The sequence below is a fragment of the Borostomias antarcticus genome, assembly GCF_949987555.1.
Source record: "Borostomias antarcticus genome assembly, chromosome: 27".
Classification (NCBI taxonomy): domain Eukaryota; kingdom Metazoa; phylum Chordata; class Actinopteri; order Stomiiformes; family Stomiidae; genus Borostomias; species Borostomias antarcticus.
Genome location: NC_140260.1, coordinates 3,737,629 through 3,742,679, shown reverse-complemented (window position 1 = coordinate 3,742,679; position 5,051 = coordinate 3,737,629). Strand labels below are relative to the sequence as shown.

At 41.3% G+C, this 5,051-nt stretch overlaps 1 long non-coding RNA gene across 1 annotated transcript; it reads right to left on the bottom strand.

Annotated features, from left to right (window-relative positions):
* Positions 1-3,126: 3,126 nt before the first annotated feature.
* On the bottom strand, positions 3,127-4,183 carry LOC311326460. Its single transcript, XR_014631062.1, has 3 exons — positions 4,100-4,183; positions 3,898-3,978; positions 3,127-3,548 (listed from the first exon to the last, which is right to left on the bottom strand). It is a non-coding gene; the product is annotated as an uncharacterized lncRNA (long non-coding RNA).
* Between the last annotated feature and the right edge of the window lie 868 nt (positions 4,184-5,051).

Genomic DNA, 5,051 nt, shown 5'->3' with positions numbered 1-5,051 from the left:
GTGCTCGTTGGCTGGGCCCGTACCAGATCTTGCTGACAACCCAGACGGCCATCAAAGTAGCTGAGAGGACGTCTTGGGTACACACCACCCACTGCAGGCTGGTTCCAAACCAAGACGAGGCCAGCCGGCCAAAAGATTCCAACAACCAAGATGCATTACCCGGTGTCACCACCAGGGCGAAAGCTCACTCTCTGGTCTCCTCATCTGAGGAATCAGACCAAGGATAACACACCCTATCTTTTCCTCATTGCTGTCATGATGACAACTTTGACCACTGCCCCAGCAACGCCCAATCATAATCCAACCACACTCCCCCTCACACACCTACTCGCACCCCCCTTGAAAGAGAACTCGGACCAGTTCTCTCCTGAAACTGAAACCATTGAACGAAGGAAAAGACAAGAACACACTCCAGTATTCGTTTGTCCCGTTGAGCGTTGCACTCCACTTGACTGTTGGATCTATACGATAGACGAAGATGGATGGAAGATCCTGCATACTGCTTATGTGAGATTTGAAAGTAACAAACGATTCCCAGGTTCTACTGTTGTAACTGTGACTGAAGTTAATGTAGAGAAAGACTCTCCTTATTGGTGTGTTTTAACTAAAGATGTTATGCGAGTATCAAGAACAAAGAATTATGGAGTTGACATTTGTAGATCTGTTCCAGATTATCCTCAAGGTACTGTGTTTGACTGCTCTATGCACCTAACCAAATCAGCTAAGTCAATTGGACAGGAAAAGAAGCATCCTAATGAAGCTATTAGTATAGTCAGAGACTTTGCACATAGAATGAACTACGCTAACTGTTGGATTTGTCAAAATGTACCTCTTAGTACTGCTGCGCCCATATTCTATCCAATTCCTTTAACCCAAGCAGAATGGTCACACTATGACTGGCAGGGTTTAGCTACTCATGTTTTCTCTGCTCCTGGACAATCCTCTGCTTGTCATTTTCATGTAGGATTAGATAGACTAGGTAACTCCTATACAGGGATTGAAGAGGTTATTCTAAGCAAATTAACACTAGAGGTTAATGAGAATCATAGACCTTCTAATTTCTCCCGCCTTATTCTGTTCAAGGTTACACACTTTTCTGAAATAGCTGGACAGGGATTGGTTCACAATATTCAAGTTATATTAGTCCAAATAGACAATCATGCACCGAGTACTAGGTTAGCTTGCACAGCTGTATCTACTACAGTTAATTGGCGAAATTCAATTACCATTTCTGGATTAAAATGTCAAATTATCGATTGCATCATTAAAGCACAAACAAAATTGCATCCTCAAGAAATGGAACATCAAAATCAAGTCGACCAATTCAAAGTAGTACCTCTTCAACAGGTTACAGCCTGTATTGATCTTTTCAGATACAACACACAAATTAGGACACAAATTAATGATCTAGGCACTAGCTCCTGCGTTGCTCCTATCTACGAATTCTTATATCCAGGTTCAGCGATAGGCCTTCCAAAAGGTGTATTTTTAGTCTGTGGCGATACAGCTTATTCAAACCTAAATAGCAACAGTGTAGGAAGATGCTATCTTGCTCATTTAATTCCCATGATTAGGAAGGTGGATCACGCTGAAATGCAGGTAATTCATCATCAATCCAATTATAGACATCGTCGTGCTATATAACCCTTTCAGTTTATTTTTGGTGTATTTTTCCCTAACTATGGCATGTATAACACCCAAACTGAACTCATGACTCTCTCCGCTGTCTTGGCGGATCACTTGAATGTATCGGACAGAGTAATTTCAGCCTTAGCTAAGGAGGTGAATGAAATGAAGAAAGTTGTGCTACAAAATAGGTTTGCCTTAGATATAATTCTTGCTAGTAAAGGAGGAACATGCGCGATTGTAGGGTCAGAATGTTGTTCGTTCATCTCAGATCCAAATGCCACATTAACAGAGTTCCATGAATCAAACATGAAAGGTATTCAGATCTTAAAGACTGTCCATGGGTTTAATGCTTGGGGAATTTTCGATAATGCTTTTTCAAGTTCTGGAAATATTCTCAGATCTCTAGGTATCATTTTTATGATTATTATTTTGATTATTATTATTATTGGCATTGTTCTTAAGTGTATTGGAAAGTGTTTGAATACTGTTACAGATATGCCCATTACTGCATTAATGTTCAAAGGAGAAGTTGAATTAGACCTTCATTCAACTCAAGAACTTAGTCAAGTCTGTGCCATTGGAAATAAGGATTTTGAATTGTTTTGAAACTTGAAGTTAAGTTTTTTTTCCTCTCAAAAGAAAGAGGTTTTTTTTTCCACTCATGAATATATGAAATCTGTATTAGATTAGTATCATGTTATCTTTTTACCTTGCTTATGATGATATTTTATAATTTGATTCCACATGGTTGATTCTTTCATTTATATTATTATTGTTGTGGATGTTTTACCCACAAGATTGGGGAATTGTTAAAGAATTTCAACTCATCACCCATGTGTTCACGCCAAGATAGGTTTTCTGTTATCTTAACTCTATTTAGGTTCCTGTTAGGTTCCTGTTTTCTCTGTTTAATTGTTTTACAATGTTTGTGGAAAGGAGAAGCTAATTTAGTTCTCACGGCCATCTGTTCGGCCAGAGCAGCTGGTCAAACCTCATGTCACGACACTGTCCCCTTAAAAGGGCTCCGCCTCTCTTGGACGGGGCTCTCTGACTTGAATTGACTTCCTGTTGTGAGAGACCGCTTGCAAACGTATTGAAGAATAAAGCTCTCGTCTTTGTTTTAACCAGCTGAATCGACCACTCGCGTGCTCTTATTCTTAATCCAAGTATATTAAGAAAATAATCATCAACAGTTCCCAATTTGAATTTTAACACCGTCATATAGCATTAAAAGGTCCTCATGCAATCTTCTCAAAATTCCATCAACTCCACATTCAGAAAGCTCGCTCTTCTTTGCAATGGCTAGTAGGCGAATCACAGCTAGTTTTGATCTATATTTAGGATCAATGTTTCCCAATGTATAATAAAACTATCAACTTATTCTTGGAAGCATAAGACCCAAGTGGGTTGCAAATTTCAATGTCATCTGAGTAAAGGATTATCTGTAAAGCAGAGGGCCTGGCAGAAAATAAAGGGTGTGATTTCATGAGTTCTCCATCTATGATGTCATATAAATACCCAAGTCTGTATGCCTGTGGCGCATCTATCATTGCTAATACTTTGGGATGAGATAATAACTGTTCCAAACTTCTGATCAGAGGTACATAATGAAAACATTTGGGTTTGGTAGAGAGAACTCTTTTTGTCCCTTTTTATACCAAGCAGGCAGTATACCCAACAGTAACCTCCTCTGACTCTACAAAATTGAAATTCTCCTTAATCACACAGTCCCGCCTGTACGTTGTCGAAACAGAAGCAAATGGATCCTCAATCCGGTCAAACACAGCCATAGCCTCCTTTTCAAGGTCAAGGTCACTTCCTCTATGTTGCTGGAATACTGTCTGTACCTGACTCCTCAGATTAGTCACCAACAGAGCTTGGTACTGCTGCATTGCCGCCACGACATCATTCACACCACTCTGAAAAAAGGTCAGAAAGGACAAATTACAGTCAGAAACTATATACTGGGCTCTTTAATAAATTAGCCCCTTTAGTACCCATCCCTAGATGGCACTGACACGGCAGGCCAATCAGGGCCGTCGCTGGCAGAACAAAGGAGAAGCAGCGTGCGGTAATGTTAATGTTAGTAGAGTAAATACTGTACAGTCGTAACTGCCGTTGCAGAAATTAGAATGCAGAAGCCCAAGACCAAATAAATAAGAACAAGAGTATGCAAGCAGAGTTTCTCCGCGCAAAATACATTTTCGCCATTTCGCAATACCAACATCGCGCTGTCGCGGCTGGTAACAATCTTGCATGAAGACAAACCTGTGAAAGATGGTGTTTTTCTCTAGCAGTCAGCACAATCACAGTAGCCTGTCTAGTCAGAAGATCATGGCAGGAGTCATACTTAAAACAAAAAAAAATCATTATCAGGAGTGTTGTGCAGTTAATCAAGTAATATGTTATAGCTCATTTAACACACTATTCAGTATTGCATGTTATTGTGTGCTGAAGAAACTAGGCTTACCTCTGTGCACGATGCAGAGGAGCCATCTGCAGGCTCGCTTGGAAAATCCAGGATAGTACCCCCAACAGTCCGGGATGGAGCAAGGTGCTGTAGAGAGGGAAGGGTGTCATCCTCGAAGCCAGAGTGCACAGTAGGGTCAAAAGCACCATGGCTGGAGTCATCCTTTACAAAAAGAAACATTGATATCAGAAGGGTGTGTGCACTTAAGTAACATTTTATAACAAATTGAACACACTATTCAGTTTGAGTATTGCATATTATTGTGTGCTGAAGAAACTAGGCTTACCTTAGATGTTCACAATGTAGAGGGGCCACCTGCAGGCTCGCTTGGAAAATCCATGATAGTACCAACAGTCCGGGATGGAGCGTGGTGCTGTAGAGAGGGAACGGTGTCATCGAAGCCTGAGTACAATGACACAGTAGTGTCAAAAGCACCAACATGCTCTGCTTCAGTTGATTGCACTCTGCTCTCCACCGTTGCATCCTCCGTTGGTTGGTCCCTGTCAGTGGTGGAATTAGATGAGATTCAACTTTGTCATTGTACAGTACAAGTACTGCCCCTCTCAAGATGAAAAAGCCCAAACCCAAGGCTGTGGCTTGGCTAAATGAGACCACCAGAGCAGAGAGAAGAGCATGGAGACAGGCTGAGCAGAGGTGGAAGAAAGATGGCCTGCAGGTCTCTCTCGAAATACTGAGGGACAGACAGAAGAGCTACCACAGGGTGGTTAAAGCAGAGAGAGCCAAGTACTTTGCTAGTCTAATTGCAAATGCTCCAAACTCCAGAATTTTATTCAGAACCATCAATTCTGTTGTTTGCCCTCCTACTACTGCTATCCAGGATGCATCCCCTACAAAGTGTGATGAGTTTCTGTCCTTTTTCTCAGAAAAGGTCGACAACATCAGAAGAAACATCCCACCCTCCACCCGGGACCTAGCTGTTACTCTGAGATGC